Raw genomic sequence first — 19568 nt, forward strand, 5'->3', positions numbered from 1 at the left:
GGTGTGAGGAGTGATGTGATGGAGTAGGCTTAACAAGGCAGAGTGAAGGGGTGGGGTGATGCGTACAGCAGGATGTAGGGCAATGTGCAACAGTACTTACCTTTCCTGACCCAGTTAGGTCATTAAAACGCTTCCTGCTCTGAAACCAGGAGCGTGTCACAATGCTCCTGCTGCTGACCTCCTCGGCCACCTCCAGCCAGACCTTCTTTGTGGCAGCAGCAGGTTCCTTCCTCCTGTTGCTGGGGAACAGTATCTCTCCTCACTGACCCCAGCAGTGCATCAAGCTGTTAAATCGAGGCGCAGCCTTTGACTGTCCTGAATCCAACATGAAACTTCTTCCGCTCTTGCTCCTCCACATTTCATCTTTTGATTGGCCCTTTAAATACTGGAGCTGAGATTGGGTCATGCGGGTCCGCAGCACGCCCACTGCTGCGCAATCGACGCCAAACCCAGGAGTAAAATGATAATGAGATGGCTGCGTTAAAATGCCACAGACAGACGCGCTGAAATTCCTTCCAGGTTTCCCACGCGATACCGGATCCCCCCTCCCCCACTCTCAACGCACCTCAGAGTTAATATCTGTCCCAATGAGTTCACTACAATTAGTTGGGGAGAAAGAGAAAAAAACTTTCCATTATTTCAGCAATGTGGTGGTATTGGAAAGTATTCTGCTTCATCAGCACTGTAACACATTTGAAATATGAACTGGAATATACTGTAATAGCATAGTTTGAAATTAAGCACAAAGCAAAGCTCTTTTCCCGACAGACATTCAACTCTTGATGGAAAAGCAAACAAGAAACAGAAAGTTAATTGTTTCCAGGGCACGTGTATTTAATGTGAAAATATCTTCTACAATCACAAAGGGGTGACAGTGTTGGGATTGCTAGTCCAATTCACTCTTGTCTTGCAGGATGTCATCATCTTGTAGGTTTCCAGGGATGTTGCAAAATCCAGATATAAAAACAAATGAAATAAGAATGATTAGTACTAACTCATTTCCAAACTGATAAATGTACTAATGGAAGTTTAGAGAGAAGCAGAATGTGAATCAGGAAATGGATGGCATCTTTATTTCAGATAATTTCAGATCCCTTAAATCATCATTTTCACAGAGAAATAAATGTGTTTCATCAAAATTAACACCGTCCTCTTTAATGTGATTGTTATTGAAATGTTTCAACTTAAGTTCACACTAACAAGGAAAACACCATTTTAAATAGTTCCTCTATACAGTAATAATGACTACAATTTTTAAAAATGTGAATTCTCTATTCTAGACATATTAATAAACTGTGAGTTCAATTGGAGTATATAATAATTTGAATTGAATTCTCTCTTCCGATGGGAATTCAATATAGAGACAATACGGAAACAGAATAATATGGTCTGAAAAGCTGCTGTAACATATACTATCTTCAAAGACTGTAAAATAATCTTTTATTTATAAATCTAAAGAGTTATAAATGATTCTAAGTGGATGTATCTAAGGCGGTATTTTATTAATCACTAGCTGGAGTGCCCGGCAGTGCCGAGGGTTTTTTGAGGGCATGTTGTTGTTGGAAGAGAGAGAGAGACTGGGGGGAGAAGAGAGAGACTGGGGGGGAGAGAGCGACTGGGGGGAAGGGGGGAGAGAGCGACTGGAGGGAAGAGAGAGAGAGAGAGTGACTGGGGGGGTAGAGAGAGACGGGGGGGAGAGAGCGACTGGGGGAAGAGAGAGAGAGAGAGTGACGGGGGGAGAGAGAGACTGGGGGGAGAAGAGATGGGGGGGAAAAGAGAGAGAGAGACTGCTGGATTTAGTTCGGGATTAGCCTGGAGAGAGAGGGGGGGAAGGAGCGCCTCAGGCCTGGCCCGATGGACCCCTGCGAAGGAAGGAAGGAAGAAGGCGAGCTCTCCCTCCCTCTCCCACCGCCTCACTCTTTCCCTCCCTCACCCTGCCTCTCTCCCTCCACCTGTCTCTCCCTGCTTTACTCTCTCTCCCTCCCTCTCCTCTCTCTCCCTCTCCTCTCCCTCCCTCTCTACTCACCTCCCCCTCCCTCCCCCTCTCCTCTCCCTCCCTCCCCCTCTCTTCCCCCTCCCCCTCTCCCTCCCCCCTCCCCCTCTCCCTCCCCCTTCTCCTCTCCTCTCCCTCCCCCTCCCCCTCTCCTCTCCCTTCCCCTCTCCTCTGCCTCCCCCTCCCCCTCTCCTCTCCCTCCCCCTGTCCTCTCCCTCCCACTGTCCTCTCCCTCCCCCTGTCTCTCCCTGATTTCCTCTCTCCCTCCCTCCCCCTCTCTCTCCCTCCCTCCCCCTCTCTCTCTCCCTCCCTCCCCCTCTCTCTCTCCCTCCCTGCCCCTCTCTCTCTCACTCCCTCCCCCTCTCTCTCTCACTTTCCGCCGAGCCCGGACGTGGTGAGCCGAAGCCCCCGTGTGCGGATCAGCGCCTCAGGGCCGGCCGGTGCATGGCCTAGCGCGTGAGGCCCGGCCCAACTCTCAGGTCCCGCTCCAGGCTGCCGCCGACGTTCATGCGCTCGTTGTCACCCGCCTCAACAGCCTTTACCAAGATGGCAGCGATGGCAACGCTCGGCTCGGTCCCGCCGCGCCAGCCTTTACCAAGATGGCGCCGACCACGCGCCGTTGGTTTGGAATCGGGCCCAGCGGGACGGGCGGTGCCTAGTTCGGGCGTGGCTGGCGAGGAGAGGCCGAGGCTTCGAGGCCTGAGGCCTGCAGGCAGCTCATCCACCGCCGAGAGGGGGAAAGCCCGAGTCCCCTTTGCAAAAGGATTTTTTTTTCTTTTAAAAGCAACTTTTTTTTGTTGGAAATCTATATTTCAAAATAAACACACAGAAAGTGGGAACAATAAATCAATAGTTAGGAATCAAGATGGCGGTCACTCACCTCAGCGCAGAAGGATTAGGCCCGCCCACACACGCAATGAAACGCCCCCCGTGACGCACCAATTGGTCAACCATCAGGTCACTCAACTGTAGGATTGGTCAACCATCACGTCACTCAACGCTATCCCCTGTAGGATGGCCCGCCCACACACACAATGAACCCCCCCCCCACTGTGATGCACCGATTGGTCAACCATCACATCACTCAACGCTATCCCCTGTACGATTGGTCAACCATCACGTCACTCAACGCTAATGAGCGGAATTTTGCCGTTTTTTGAACCTTTTTTGTATACTGTCTGAACAATTTTTGTCTGACCAAAAAGTAAATATGCCTATGAGACTCCCCTAACAATAAGCTTTCTTTTGATATAACATGCGTGTAGGTACGCTCTATAACTTTTGATTGTATAGCCGGACAGACAGACAGACAAACAGACAAACAGACAGAGAGACAAACTTTTTTATATATATAGATACTTTGTTATTATCTAATGAATAAAATAAATAAATGCTGTTTCTCAGGCTGTCTATATAAAATGAAAACATACCTTCTAAAACCACAGTGTTGGGACCACAAATGCACCTCACTCTTTGCTCATAGGATGAAGTCCACTGTACTATAGGTTTCCAGGGATGTTGCAAAATCCATATATAAAAACAAATGGAAATAAGAATGATTAGTACTAACTCATTTCCAAACTGATATATGTACTAATGGAAGTTTAGAGAGAAGCAGAATGTGAATCAGGAAATGGATGGCATCTTTACTTCAGATAATTTCAGATCCCCAAAATCATCATTTTCACAGAGAAATAAAATGTGTTTCATCAACATTAACACTGTCCTCTTTAACATGGTTGTTATTGAAATGTTTCAACATAAGGTTATACCTGTATTAACAAGGAAAACAGCATTAAAATAGATTCCAATAGACAGTTAAATAATGACTACAACTTTTAGAAAATAATGTGATTTCTCTATTCTAGACATAGGAACAGGAGTAGTCATTTCAGCCCTTTGAGCCTGCTCCACTATTCAATTAGAACATAACTGATCTGCACCTCAGCGCCATTTACCCGCCTTAGCTCCATATCCCTTGATATCATTACTTAACAAAAAAATCTATCAAACTCAGTCTTGAAAACTCCAATTGTCCCAGCACCAACAGCCTTTTGGGGGAGAGAATTTCAGATTTCTATATCCTTTGTGCAAAATAGTGCTTTCTAATTTCCCTCCTAAATGGCATGGCTCTAATTTTAAGATTATGTCCCCTCGTTCTTGATTCCCCCATCGGAGGTAATGGTTTCTCTGTATCTACCCTATCGAATCCTTTTAACAATTTTAACACCTCGATCAGATCACACCTCAATCTTCTATACTCAAGGGAATACAAGCCAAGTTTATGAACCTGTTCTCATAATTTAACCCTCTAAGCCCTCGTATCATTCTGCTGAATTTGCACTGCACACCCTCCAAGGTCAATGTATCGTTTCTGAGGTACGGTGCCCAAAACTGAACACAGTTCTCCAGATTGGGTCTGACCAAGATTCTATACAACTGAAGCATAACTTCCTCCTTTTTGTATTCCAGCCCCCCTTGAGATAAAGGCCAACATTCCAGTAGCCTTTCTGATGGCTTTTTAAACCCGTCTACTAACTTTAAATAATTTCTGTACTTGGACTCTCAAATCTCTTTGCTCCTCTACAGTTCCGAGCTTCTCACCATTTAGAAAATACTTTGATTTATCTTTCTTAGATCCAATGTGGATGATCTCATATTTGCACACCTTAAACTCCATCTGCATAGTTTTGCCCACCCACTTAACTGCCTATGTCCCTTTGCAACTTCCTGCTCCTATCTGCAGTACTTACTGTCCCTCCTAATTTAATATCATAGGCAAACTTGGATATACAACTCTCTATTCCTTCACCCAAGTCATTGATAAATATGGTGAAAAGTTGAAGCTCCAGAACAAATCCCTGGAGAACACCACTTGTCACATCCTGCCAATCAGAGTACCTACCCTTTATTCCCACTCTCTGTCTCCTACCTCACAACCAATTTCCAATCCAAGACAAAATGCTACCTCCAATTCAGTGGACTATTTGCCAATATCTTTTGTGTGAAACTGCATCGAATGTCTTCTGGAAGTCCATATAGATACCATCCATGGACACTCCTTTGTCTATCTTTTTATCAAAAAATTCAACTAGATTAGTCAGACATGACTTACTCTTAACAAAGCCACGCTGGCTCTCTCTGATCAGCTCATATTTGTTCACGTGCTCGGTCACTCTATCCTTAATGACAGATGGTAGTAGTTTCCCCACAACTGACGTTAAACACATAGGGGGAAAAATTCAGTTGTTTGCGTCTCCTGTTAGCGCCTTAAGAGGGCGCCAAGCAACAAGCGCCCGGGCGTGGCGATGTTTGCGCCGCTCGCAAAATTAACGAGACATTTTGTGGTGGCGCTAAACACTACCGCCACGATCTCCTGTGCCGGCAAATCGTGACGTCGGTCGAGTGCGCAACGCCCCGGTAGCGCCCGGACTGGATATTGAGTGGCGCCCCCTGCCTTACCGCCTGCCGCTAGCAACGACAGGTTGAGGGAAGCGTTTTGCAGTCAGAAAGGGACTGGGGGAGTGCTATTTAAAGGCGACCTCTTCCTGCATTTTTTTGTTGGTGACATTTTTGCACCATGTATTCTGAGAGAGAGAGAGAGACTTCTGGAGAGATTCAATGCTGTGTGAATGAGTTTTGGGTACTGAGCAGCACTTTGCAGGTTCATTTTGATTTGCTCTTCCTTGCTTCGCCCGCACTCTGAGGTAGCGCCTCGCTCCTCGGCATTTGCGCCTTAAGACAGGTGTGAAGCACTTGATTTAGCGCTCCAATCACTTCCAGGGGCGATAAAAGTCAAGTTTGCCATCAGAGGTGATAATTAGCGCCAGGCACTAAACTTTGCGCACGGCTGATAATGGCACCCCAAACGGGGCGATACTGAATTTTTCCCCCATAGTAACAAACTGTGAATTCAACTATAGTGCATAATGATTTGAATTCAAAGCTCTCTGCTGGTAGGAATGCAATACAGACAATAGAACAATATGGTTTGACAAGCTGATGTAATAAATACTATGTTCAAAGATTGTAAAATTATCTGTTATTTATAAATCTAAAGAGTTGTAAATGATTCTAAGTGGATGTATCTATGGCAGTATTTTATTAATTTTGAACCATCCAATGAATAAAATAAATAAATGCTGTTTCTCAGGCTGTCTATATACAGTAAAATGAAAACATACCTTCTAAAACCACAGTGTTGGGACCACAAATGCACCTCACTCTTTGCTCATAGGATGAAGTCCACTGTGCTATATATTTCCAGGGATGTTGCAAAATCCATATATAAACACAAATGGAAATAAGAATGATTAGCACTAACTCATTTCCAAACTGATAAATGTACTAATGGAAGTTTAGAGAGAAGCAGAATGTGAATCAGGAAATGGATGGCATCTTTACTTCAGTAAATTTCAGATCCCCAAAATCATCATTTTCACAGAGAAATAAAATGTTTCATCAACATTAACACTGTCCTATTTAACATGGTTGTTATTGAAATGTTTTCCCTGAACAAGGAAAATGCAACTTTTAAACAGATTCCAGTTTTGTAAAATAATTTTTTTGAGACTAGTGCCTTGATGGTTTCACCACTAGAACTTAGGTCACTTTAGGCTAGACTGAAGCAATGAAAGTCTCTTCTCTCTATTGGCAGTTACTGTCCTATATGAAATGACCCAGTTTCCAATAGGCATGAGTCCACAGTACAAAGCTGCTTACAATTTGGCAATTAAATGGCAGCCTCAGAGGGGTCTTTTCTGCACTGCTTGTGTGGAAAATGGAACCGTCAGACTTGTGCAGTAAAGGATGATCTTCTGAGCTTGGGGATGGAGCACATTGGACAGAGCAGGGAAGAAGCTATATTCTTTATTCTCTTCTTCTTAGGCAGTCCCTCGGAACTGAGGATGATTTGGTTCCACATTAAAAATGAGTTTGCAGGCGACTGATGAGTCCAATGCGGGACCTACAGTCTCTGTCACAGGTGGGGCAGACGGTGGTTGAAGGGGTGGGTGGGTGGGGTGCTTGGGTTGAGGTGCACTCCTTGCGCTGCCTGCGCTTGGCTTCCGCTTGCTCCCGGCGAAGAGACTCGAGGTGTTCGGCGCCTTCCCGGATGCTTCTCCTCCACTTTGTGTGGTCTTGGGCCAGGGATTCCCAGGTGTTGGTGGGGATGTAACACTTTTTCAAGGAGGCTTTGAGGGTGTATATTCTTTATACCTGATCTGCAAGTGTTTAAAAGTGCAAAAATAACTTTAAACATTTCTATTCCCTATCATGGATATAACTCACTTTAGAAATATACACACAAAAAAGACAGTTTGTACACAATGACTTGTAACATATATTCTACAGACACAGCAAATTGTTATTGTATTTTTTTTAACTAAAGCTTCTCAATCCAGAACCCCCTTCTGCTAGAATGTAATGAAGGCAGCCTAAGAAACAGAATACAGTTTTGAAAAGCTGGTGTAATAAATACCATCTTGAAAGACATCAAGAGTATCTACTATTTATAAATCTACAGGATTGTAAATGTTTATAAGTGCATGCACCAAAGACAATATTTTATTAATTACTTTGTATCGTATGAATGAATAAAATAAATAAATGCTGTGTGGCAGGCTGTGTATATTAAATAAAATCAACCTTCCAGAACCACACAATGGTGACAGTATTAGCATCAGAATCAACCTAACTCTTAATTTGTCTATTGATGCCAACTATGCTGGAGGCCCATAATTGGTGTGAACTAAGATACTGTATATTGGCATCTATTTAAAATGATGTTTTCCACATTCGTGTGGTTTCAGAAGGTATTTTTTATTCGAATTACTTTATTGAAAGATGAGACAGAATAGTAATCTTGGAAGCTCAGTGTTCCAAAGTGCCAGGCACCGCATGCGGGGTGTGGTGATGCTGACGGCGCTCACGGCGTGCTGCGCTGCGGGTTTGTAGTCCCGTCTGTGACATTGCTCGTTCTCCTGTCACCGTGAAACTGCGGCTGGAACTACAGATCCCAGGAGCCCCTTCTGCAGACTCCCGCCTTTTCCGCGGAAAACATCTTGGCTGTCTGCGCGTGTCGCCACGATGCTCCGACGGCAGCACCAGTGCCCTCGCCCCAATAGAAAAAGTCTTCTGCACCACTCTTAATCGTCACTTTAATTTAAATTGGCCCGTTATCATCACCACTACTGTATTATACTGAAACATTAGGCTTCAAGTTGTTCTCATGAACCGTGGCTATTTTAAGGTGCGTGATATAAATGAAAATGTAAAATATCAATGAAGGACAGGGTCACCCATCGAAAGAGGTGTGATTCCAAGATATTAAAGTCCTATTTTAGTACCTATTAGTGTCAGCTGTGGCTCAGTGGGTAGCACCCTTGCTTGAGTCAGAAGGTTGTGGGTTTAAGTCCCACTCCAGAGACTTGAGCTCAAAAATCTAGGCTGACACTCCAGTGCAGCGCTGAGGCAGTGCTGCACTGGCAGAGGTGCCATCTTTAAGATGAGACGTTAAACCGAGGCCCTGTCTGCTCCCTCAGGTGGATGTAAAAGATCCCATGGAACTATTTCAATGAAGAGCAGGGGGAGTTATCCCCGCTGTCCTGGCCAATATTTATTCCTTAATCAACATCACTAAAACAGATTATCTGGTCATTATCACATTGCTGTTTGTAGGAGCTTGCTGTGCGCAAATTGGCTGCCACGTTTCCTACATTACAACAAGTACTTCATTGGCTGTAAAATGCTTTGGGACGTCCTGAGGTTGTGTAAGGCGCTATATAAATGCAAAACTTTCTTTTATTTCTTTGAAGTTAGCTGTTAAATTAAAATGTTTACGTATATTTATACTTCAAAAGATTAACAAATGCAAATTCAGACAGTCAGTTTACCAATAGAGAAAAAGAGAGCCTACATTATTTATAAAGTTTGTTCTAAAACATTTTTTGTGAAGTTTTGAAAAATCGTTGAAGAACAACATCTGGTTTCAATTATTGTTTTAGAAATTGATATTTTAATATTATTGGAATTATAGCCATATACAATAGTAAATGTAATCGCTAGAATAACAGTTCGCAATAATAAACCACTCAAAAGTAAAATAAAAAATAAACCAAAAGTTAACATCCCATCAAAACAAAACATTCCAGATGTTTAATTGCAACGGTATGCCTATTGTTAAACTTCCAGTTGAATTGTATCATCATCATGCAAATGTAATAGGTAAATCATTTAATATCATTAAAAGTTACCCGATGTTATATAATCTTTCCAAGTGTAGTTTGAGTAACTGTACCTGTGGAAACTGCTGAGTTAGTCTGGGACTGAGCAATGCCACGTCTCAGAAGCTGCAAACTGCTGGAATGTGCTAACCCAAGCTGCAGGGGAGAGATCCGAATCTCACAGGAACGAGAGGTGAGTATTGGACTATTCGTTAGCAACAGGAAACCTACATGAAATTTCGCGACACGTATTATATTCAGCGAGGCGAAAGCTGCACATCGTTTTCTAGATATAAGCGGTGCTGGTGTTGTAAATGCGTTGACTTTGATTTATGTGACTGAGACACCCCCTTTTTGGGACGGCACCATTTAATCGTATGGGGCGTCCTCCTTACTACAAGCAGAGAGAACACAGGGCTGGCATGAGAGAGGGGAGTGAAGCAGTGAGGTACAGAGCGAGAGGAGCAGAGACACGGCACGCAGTGATTGCAACTATTCAGCAAGTTTTACCTCCGGATTTTGCTTGCATTGTATCCTAATAACTAGATGCGTTTGGGTGTTGAAGCATTTACTCGGTGAGTCGAGAGTGTGTGTGTTTATTTAAATTAGTGCCACAATAACGCATTATTTTGCAAAAGGTACTTTGAGCTGCTTGTATTATGCAGGGAAGTTCTGCAACAATAACACAACATAAAGTCTCCGCGTAAACGTGTGCCATCTGATCACAGTCCTCAGTAAACTGCATTCGATGGCTGATAGGTTTGTTATTTATAGATAAAAGCACACAAAAATAGATCTGATGTTGTCCTGGACATTGTAATACAACCTCCATATATTATAAACTGGTTTAATTTAAGCAATGTTATTCTCATATATGTAATAATACTCATAAGTATTGTTGTGAACTATTTTGGTTAGTTCGTACTAGAGTTGTGGTTTTAGTTTTAAAGTGGAAATTTAAACGAGTTGCTGGAGAATACCAAGGGCAGATACTATTTACTTCAAAATGCAGATTTGCTGACCAGATTACTGAAATGCAGAATGAATTGTTTCCCTCTCCGAAGTACGAACAGTGCCTTGTGCAATTATATTTGTGGAGTAGTTTAGAGTTGATTTGAAATAAATGAGAGATTTTATACAAATCCCCATTTCTAAAGAATATCCATCCTTTTTACATTCAAACGTTTATATTCTTACACACCTAAGGGGGAAAATTTTAACCCCCTTCTACTTTTCTGCGTCGAATCTTTAAATGGGGATGTGACCTTTCGTGAATCAAGTGAAAGACTTGCTCCGGTGCCAGAGTTTGATCAGATCAATTTGCTGCCATCCTTGCACTTGTGCGTTGATTCTAATTTTCGAGATCTGTGGGGGACTGTCAATACAATTATTACTGTCGTTAATAATAACAATATTAAATGCACCTTCACTGGGTTTATTTTCCAGTTTGATAGTTACTGTCCATGTTTTCTGTAATATTCTGATACAGAGTAGCACACTTTTAAAGTAATATGCATTTATTTTTAATAGCTTATCAACTACAGATATGTTCTACAAGAATCGTATTAGTGAATGTACAGTAATCAGACTTGCGTGTTAGGAACAGACTACAAAAGCCTGACATGCTCGCAGCTTGGGGGCGCTGTTGAATATGATGAGAAAGGATCAGATAGAAATTCAGTTGTTAGCGCCAGCCGCTAGCGCCGTAAGAGGGCGAGAAGTGGGGCGCGAAGCGGCTAGCGCCCGGGCGCGGCGCAATCTGCGCCTCTCGCGAACTTCACTCAAGATTTAACGGCGGCGCAAAACCGCAGCGTCCGCTCAGCTGCGTGCGCAGATCCTGACGTCATTTCATGGTGCAACGCCCTTGCTGCGCCCCGAACCGGAACTTCAGTGGCGCCCCCCTTCTTTGCGCCTGGTGCTCCCAGCGACTGGCTGAGTGGAACGGTTCCCAGTCGCTGTGGGGCTGGGGGGGCGCTATTTAAAGGGGACTCTTCTGTTGTATCTATGCTTTAATGCGTTCAATCAAGCATGTAGATACGTCGAATTAAATCAGAGTCAGGCAGACAGGCTTCTAACTGTGATCTTTACTTTATTTGTAAAATGGCTGACTGCTGCTTTCCCGGGTAATTCCCATAATGCATTGCACATTACATTACTGTATTTACTGGTGTTAAACTTGCACATTACATTACCGTATTGACTGGTGTTAAACTCGCACATTACATTACTGTATTGACTGGTGTCAAACTTGCAATCAATACACGACATCCCCCTTTTCCTTGGAAACAAACTTGCAGTTTACAAACAGTTGCTTACACTAACACTGCATAACTTATTTGGTTTATAAACTTTTTACAAACTTGTGTCTTACCACACAACTAAATAATTCCCAGGTTTAAACATTTAACATCACCCATGCAGTTCTCGCACAGTTTATGTTGTGACATAATCAGACAGTCTTTGGGGTTTTCTTTTAACCCTTTGAGGTCTGGCTGTATTGGGTATGTCTGACATGTTGGTGTCAGTGGGTATTGCCTGTGTCACAGTGGTATGTGTGTCAGGGTCTACTATACTGTCCTCAGTCCCTTGTGTTTCCTCCTGCTCATGGAGTGTCTCCTTTGGTCCATTGGTTCTGTATTTCTTCACAAACGTAGTGTTTCTCGAGTAGCGTGCTCCTTCTGGAGATTCCACTACTACTTGACTCCCTGTTTTACTCAAAACTTTGTGCGGTGTGGCATTAAAAGGAGTGGTGAACTTGTCCACTTAGTCCTGCCGTACCAGCACCGTGTCACCAACTTCCACCTCTGAGTATTGTGTTCTCCGCTGTTCATCTGCGTACAGATTGGACTTGCCTTTTTGTTCTGCGTCCCGGTCACGTACTTCCATGTCTGCACGCGACTCTGTGATGTCTGACAGCTTTCCTCTCATTTTCCGTTTAAAGAGCAGCTCTGCCGGGCTCTTTCCTGTCGTGGCATGGTCAATGCTCCGTACACAGTCACATATTTTCTAAGTTCACGTTTCCAATCTAGTCCTTCTGACTGAGCAATTCTGATCCTCTTCATCAGCGATGCATTCTGGCGCTCAACTTCTCCGTTAGCCTGAGCCCATTTTGCTGTCATTTTCAGGTGTTTGATCCCGTTGTTTTCACAGTATTCTTTGAATAATTCAGATCTGAATTGGGGACCATTATCAGATTTGCAGGTGATTGGCAAACCATGACGGCTGAAGATTGACTCTAAACTATCAATAACTTTCTCTGTTGTTGTGGAGGCCATGATGTCGTATTTATAGTAGCGACTATAATAATCAACTACCACAAGAATGGAGTGGTTGGATGGCAAGGGTTCCATGATGGTGTTGGTCTCAACGGTTCAGGTGGGTCGGGTCTGGCTACTATCTGAGAGCCGTGGCACGCTTTACAGTGTTTTTCCGCTGCCTTGTCCATGCCAGGCCACCAAACCTTGGTTCTGAGATGTTGCTTTGTTCCAACTATTCCCAAGTGTCCTTCATGTGCTAACACCAGGGCTCGTGCGTGTAACACTGTGGGTAGCATGATGCGTGTTCCCCTAAGAACTAGGTACCCCACTACGCATAGCTCATTTGCAATTGCTGTATAAGCTTTACAGTTCTCAAAATGTCCGTTTGTGATTGCCTTCCGTACCTCAATCAGCTCTGGGTCAGTAGCAGAGGCTTCCTCCACCTCTCTAGTAGTGAGTGCTTTTGGTGTCGCATTCACAGCTACAAATCTCACGTATTCATCTGAGCCATGAGAATGTCTCTCCTGTTTTGCTGTCTTCCCCCAGCAATCGTGACAGTGGGTCTGCAATGTTTTGCTTGCCTGGAATGTGTATCACCTTAAAATCATACGGCTGTAATCTAAGTACCCATCTCTCTATACGGGCACAGGGTTTAGAGTGTGGGCCGTATATCACTTGTAATGGCTTATGGTCAGTTACCAAGTTAAATTTTCGGCCATACACATAAGGATGCAGCCTCTCACAAGCCCATACAAGAGCTAAGGCCTCTCTCTGTTTGAGAGTATTTCCTCTCACAGTCTGTTAAACTACGACTTACATAGCATATTGGCACCTCTTGGCCCTGTTGGTCCTGAATTAGTACTGCGCCTAAACCTACAGGACTGGCATCTGCTTTCACCTTGGTTGGTGCGTCCTTATCAAAATATGCTAAAGTGCCGGCTCTGGACAACTCTTCCTTGAGTGCACTGAATGACTGTCTCTGTTGTGATCCAAATTTAAATAGTGTGTCTTTTCTCGTCAGGCGTTGCAGTGGCTCTGATAGCGTTGCAAACTGCGGGATGAATCTGCTACTGTACCCAACGGGTCCCAAGAAACTCCTCACCTCTGTAGCATTCTCTGGTTCCCGAGCTTCTGCCACCGCTCGCACTCTCTCTGCTGTTGGTCCGATGCCCTTTTGAGACAACAGGATTCCCATGAAAATCAATCGGTCCATGTTGAATTGGCACTTCTCTGAGTTTAGTGTCAATCCACTTTCCATTAGTCTGGTCATGACAGCGTGCAGGCGTCTGTCGTGCATTTCCTGGCCGTGTGCATGCACGATAATGTCGTCTGAGATGTTTTCAACACCCTCTATTCCAGCTAAGGCATTAGATATCTCGTGCTGATACTGCTCACCAGCTGAAGATACACCGAATATCAGCCTCTTGTACCTGTATACTCCGTTATGTACTGCAAACATTGTGATTTCTCGTGACTCAGGGGTCAGTTCTAGCTGGTGATAACCCCATTTCAGGTCTAGCTTACTAAACACCGTCGAGCCATTCATACCTTGGAGTATCTCATCAACGGTGGGGATTGGATATTGTTCCCTCACTATTGCCTGGTTTGCTCGTCTCATGTCTAGGCATAACCTTACATCCTTATCCGCTTTTGGTACAATAACCACAGGATTTACCCATGGGGTGGGACCAGTTACAGGTTCGATAATGTCCATGTCCCTCAATTGTTTTATTTTGGCCTCTACTGCCCCCCTTAAGTTGAATGGTATACGCCTGAGTGGCTGGGCCACAGGCTTCACTTGTGGGTCGATATACAAACTGATCTGTTTTGTGTTCAGCCTTCCTACTCCCTGGAACACCTTTGGATACCGCTGTTCTAGTAGCTGTCTTACATCTACCACAGCTGAGACATCTGTGCCTATTTTTAAAACTCCCAATTTCATGGCTGTATCCCTTCCTAGCAACGGCTCTCCGTGGCATTTAACCACAATGAACTCCGCCTGCTCAGTTCTCTTACCTATTGTAATCCCACATGTGAATACACCTTTAACTGACAGTGGTCGGCTAGAAGCATAAGAGAATAACTTTCTCTCTGTCTTAGTGACATGTGACTGACACTTAATGTGTTCTGCCTTTAATCCTTCCCATGTATTCTCATCTATCACATTATTAGTTGCACCCGAATCAATTAACATTCTCAGGTTTACTCCCCCCACACAAAAGGTAAGTCTCTCTGTCCTGTTATTTCCGGTAACAGCAAATGCAAAGTAATTTTGTTCCTCTACATTGTTCACACTGTGTTTCTTTGTACCCTTTGTGCGGCATACTTTGGAGAAATGATCCTTTCCCTTGCACTTATGACACATTTGTCCGCGTGCTGGGCATTTCGGATCTCTGCCCATGTGGTCTGTGTGTCCACATCTGTGACATTTCCTTTCGTTCCTATCGCCATTTCCCTTTGGTTTCTCTGTCGAGCTTTTCGCATAAAACCCTCTTTTCTGTGTAACACGACGAACAGTATCTGTCTCCGCCTTCTCTGTACATGACATGGCTGACATCTGCTCCTCGACGTTTTCACATTGTGAGGCCAATTGTAACGTGCGGGCGAGCGTTAGACCATGCCCTTCCTCTAGCAATTTCCTCCGCACATAGGCTGACGTGCACCTACTCAGGATAGCGTCTCTTATTTGATTATCCGCACCCCCCCCCCCACAAAAGCACAGTCTTTAGCAGCCTGCCGCAAGTGAGTAGCAAATTGTTGCACAGTCTCACCTGCCTTCTGGGACAACTTATGAAAAGTCTGTCTAGCAAATGCTGCATTGACCTGGGGCACGAAGTAGTGATTCGAAGCACTAACCGCCACCGTGTAGTCTGCTGGCTCTCCTGTGTCCGGTAGAGTTGAAAAGATATCCTGGACATCTGGTCCTGCTAGGTGTAGAAGTAGAGCTCTTCTCCTCTGCTTTGTGGCAGCTGTAGAAGTACCGTCGATAGTGAATCCTTTGCCGTCGGCATAAAGCTCAAAAGACATTAACCACCTCGTCCATCTTGGACCCAACGTGGCTGGCTCGGCGAAGCATGCAAAATTTTGAATGCCGGTCTTCTCCATCCTAGCTAACTAAAACTTGTGCAACTACCTATTTAAAATGATTCTGTCCGTTATCCTCGTCGCCAATGTTGCATCTATGCTTTAATGCGTTCAATCAAGCAAGAATTAAATCAGAGTCAGGCAGACAGGCTTCTAACTGTGATCTTTACTTTATTTGTAAAATGGCTGACTGCTGCTTGCCCGGGTTATTCCCATAATGCATTGCACATTACCGTATTTACTGGTGTTAAACTCGCACATTACATTACCGTATTGACTGGTGTCAAACTCGCAATCAATACACGACCTCTTCCTGCATTCTTTGTGGTAGCCATTTTGTTCCACTCCTGTGTGAGAGCGAGAGATTTGCAGAGAGACAAAGGGAGAGAGCTTTCTGCTTTGACTCAGTGCTTGCACAGGTACTTCTGGTTTCAGGCCAGAGCTTTGCAGTTGGATTTATTTTTCAGTGCCATAGCCTTGAGTGGTCACATATAATGGGGGCTGCAATGGGTGGAAACGTTGGGTTTCTGCATTGCATTGAAAGGGCTCAGAGACGCCGAGAGAGAGTGCCAATCATGGCCAGACGGAGCAGGGTCAACAGGCGTCGGCACAGGAGGCCTTACCCTCCCAGGGTATACCGCCAGCACTTCTCCTACCTCAACATGTCTGAGGAACAGTGCATTCGGAGGCTTCGATTCAGAAGGGAGGTGGTCACTGAGATCTGCCACCTGCTTCAGAGAGATCTGCAGCCTCAGCTGAGGAGCAGGACGCCTCTGTCGGTGGCAGTGAAGGTGACAGTGGCTCTCAACTTCTATGCCACCGGCTCCTTCCAATCCGCTACTGGGGACATTGCCAATATCTCCCAGTTCGCAGTGCATTGCTGCATCCGCCAGGTCACGAATGCCCTCTTCAGAAGGAGACGTCAGTACATTTCCTTCCCCATGACCCTGGACAAGCAGCAAGAGCGTGCAATGGGATTTGCAAGAATAGTGGGCTTCCCCATGGTCCAGGGCGCCATTGACTGCATGCATGTCGCTTTGCGGGCGCCTCTAGAGAATGCCGAGGATTACCGCAACCGGAAGGGGTACCATTTGCTGAACGTGCAGTTGGTGTGTGACCACAGGCAGCTCATACTAGCTGTCAATGCCCGCTTTCCAGGCAACAGCCATGACGCCTTCATCCTGCGCCAGACTTCTGTGGCAGATATTTTCGAAGCCCCGGCTCACCCAGGAGGCTGGCTTCTCGGGGTCAAGGGCTATCCTTTGTGCACCTGGCTGATGACCCCACTCCATACGCCCATCACCCCTGTTGAAGAACGATACAATGACAGCCATCAAGCAACCAGGAACATGATTGAGCACACGATCGGCGTGCTGAAGCAACAGTTCCGCTGTCTGGACCATTCCGGGGGAGCCCTACAGTACTCGCCTGAGCGACTCTCCCATTTCGTTGTAGTGTGCTGCATGCTGCACAACCTGGCTATCCTCAGGACTCAGCCACTGCCAGCAGACATTGGAGGACCACCGGAGGAGGAGGAGGAGGAGGAGGAGCACCAAGACGGGAGGGAAGCACAAAGTACAAGGGCCGTCCGTCAGCAGCTTATTGCAAGTCGGTTCTGGGCCCCCTCTGAGGGAATGGCTTGTGCCATTGAAAGAACATGAATGGAGTCTTTCCGCAAACCCTGAGGCGGTCAAGGCAACAAATAGTTCAAAGTGCAAACATGGACAATCTGAATAAAGACAATTTTTTATTTAACAAACTCTGTGCCCGTCCCGCATGACAAACAAATACAGAGAAACCCCCCCAAAAAAACAGTCAGACACATAACTGGCTCTCACAACCTGGAGAAAATGAACAAAACAGTTAAACAAAAATGACCATGATGCTCGGCCTTCATAAAACACGGTGTGGAGATGCCGGAGTTGGATTGGGGTGGACAAATGTAAGAAGTCACACAACACCAGGTTATAGTCCAACAGCTTTATTTGAAGTCACAAGCTTTCGGAGCACTGCTCCTTCGTCAGGTGAAGTGGAGAGATGCATAAAGACACAGCTTGTATAGTCAGAGAATAATGTCAGATGTTTACAGGTAATCTTTCTAACTGCCATTTATCACACCTCGGCAGAGAGATAATCACAGCAATCAAAGGTGTGAATGGTGTCCAAACAGGTCAGTCAGGAAAACATTACATCAAAGAGCAATGAGGTGGGGTCACAAGGGGTCAAATGTTGCAGATGCTGGGGTCTGTGTGAAAAACAAAAAAACAGACAAAAAACATTTTTTTTGCTGGAAATCACAGCAGGTCCGGCCGCATCTGTGTAGAGAGAACAAGCCAATGACGACTCGAGTCTGGATGACCCTATGTCAGGTGGGGTTACATGTAGCGTGACATGAACCCAAGATCCCAGTTCAGGCCGTTCTCATGGGTGCGGAACTTGGCTATCAGTTTCTGCTCGACGATTTTGCGTTGTCGTGTGTCTCGAAGGCCGCCTTGGAGAATGCTTACCCGAAGATCGGAGGCTGAATGTCCTTGACTGCTGAAGTGTTCCCCGACTGGGAGGGAACACTCCTGCCTGGCGATTGTTGCGCGGTGTCCGTTCATCCGTTGTCGCAGTGTCTGCATGGTCTCGCTGATGTACCATGCTCCGGGGCATCCTTTCCTGCAACGTATGAGGTAGACAACGTTGGCCGAGTCACATGAGTATGTACCATGTACCTGGTGGGTGGTGTCCTCATGTGTGATGATGGTATCTGTGTTGATGATCTGGCATGTCTTGCAGAGGTTGCTGTGGCAGGGTTGTGTGGTGTCGTGGTCGCTGTTCTCCTGAAAGCTGGGTAATTTGCTGCGAACGATGGTCTGTTTGAGGTTAGGCGGCTGTTTGAAGGCGAGTAGTGGAGGCGTGGGGATGGCCTTAGCGAGGTGTTCGTCATCATCGATGACATGTTGAAGGCTGCGAAGAACATGGCGTCATCGGTGGCGGCGCAGCGCTACAGGCTAACGCCGCCATTAGCGCCCCGCTAAATATCGCGGTGGTTGTGGCCAGAGGCGCAAAAGCCCTCTTTGGGTGCAAACTGGTGGCGCAGGCCACTGAATTTCTAGGCCTATACGTTTTATAAGGCATCGACAGTGTAACATCAAATCTATCTCTACAATATCATTAACATATGTTGATCAGTTATTTAAACTGCTTTGCCTAAAGTGTGCGTAGGATACATTTTGTGCAAGTTTTGTTTATGTTTAAGGAGGTGCAAGTTTTCTGTTTAGTTGATAAAAGTGATGCATTGTATATTCAGTAGCATATATGTGATTAATTATTAATGTTGGTGGGTAGTAATATTTTGATTTGTATTTTGGCCAAGAATGCAATCTGCTATTTTGCTGGAGCATTTCAACTTCATTTTAAATAATTGAAAAAAAAATTATCAGAGGTTTACCAGGCAAAAGAATACGAGAATATATAATTGTGATGAGAATCCAGTTTGCTGTAGTTTAAAGGGAGGGGTGACAGTTGATTTTTAATCTTTACCAGTGCATTTCCTGTTTTATCTTGTAAGTCGATCTTGTACAATTATATCTTCATATTCTGTTATTTTTGAAAACTATTATACACATCAAACAGCTCAGAAATTCATCCAGGAATTGTTAGAGCTGCAGCATGCAATACTTGTTGATGTAATAGTGATATTGTCTGAAGTTGTATTCCACATTGGCAGTAGAAGAGGGTGTGGCAGTTAATGTTTGCTAAAAGTATGTAGAATTCTTAAGATACATTTGTCACACTCAATAATATATGTAGTTTGACCTGAGTAATAGATTGGATCTTGTCTTGCACTTTTGAAGTCAACTTTCAATAACTCTTTGCTTTGGAACATTCCAATTTGCTAAGGTTTTCTATATGGCTACCCCAACAAAACTTCTTTTCTGGAAGCAATCAGCTTAGCAGCACAGTGCTGGAAGAAGCCAATTGTTCAAAATGTTCTGGCAGCATTGTTGTATGGCTGAATGCTCT

The 19568-nt window shown here is 44.8% G+C and overlaps 1 protein-coding gene, 1 long non-coding RNA gene and 3 other non-coding genes across 7 annotated transcripts in view; 1 reads left to right on the forward strand and 4 right to left on the reverse strand.

The window, feature by feature from the left end:
- Positions 1-819: 819 nt before the first annotated feature.
- On the reverse strand, positions 820-9586 carry LOC147117335 (uncharacterized). 2 transcript variants are annotated; one of them, XR_015078428.1, is made up of 5 exons: positions 9291-9586; positions 6716-7215; positions 6178-6246; positions 3424-3492; positions 820-924 (listed from the first exon to the last, which is right to left on the reverse strand). It is a non-coding gene; the product is annotated as an uncharacterized LOC147117335 (long non-coding RNA). The 2 variants fall into 2 exon arrangements; XR_015078427.1 differs by having other exon boundaries at positions 6178-7215.
- On the reverse strand, positions 1046-1114 carry LOC147117336 (small nucleolar RNA SNORD123). Its single transcript, XR_015078575.1, has one exon. It is a non-coding gene; the product is annotated as a small nucleolar RNA SNORD123 (small nucleolar RNA).
- Positions 3614-3682, reverse strand: LOC147117337 (small nucleolar RNA SNORD123). Its single transcript, XR_015078574.1, has one exon. It is a non-coding gene; the product is annotated as a small nucleolar RNA SNORD123 (small nucleolar RNA).
- Positions 6368-6436, reverse strand: LOC147117338 (small nucleolar RNA SNORD123). The gene has a single exon (XR_015078564.1). It is a non-coding gene; the product is annotated as a small nucleolar RNA SNORD123 (small nucleolar RNA).
- A 36-nt stretch (positions 9587-9622) lies between the features above and the next one.
- Positions 9623-19568, forward strand: part of LOC147117339 (uncharacterized) — a 192731-nt gene continuing 182785 nt past the window's right edge. For both annotated transcript variants that reach the window (XM_085988259.1, XM_085988260.1), the window contains exon 1: positions 9623-9791. The gene's annotated coding sequence lies outside the window, so the exon portion shown is untranslated. The remainder of the gene's footprint in view (positions 9792-19568) is intronic.

The sequence above is a fragment of the Somniosus microcephalus genome, chromosome 5, assembly GCF_052327205.1.
Source record: "Somniosus microcephalus isolate GS21.2 chromosome 5, FLI_Smic_1.0, whole genome shotgun sequence".
NCBI classification, from domain to species: Eukaryota; Metazoa; Chordata; class Chondrichthyes; order Squaliformes; family Somniosidae; genus Somniosus; species Somniosus microcephalus.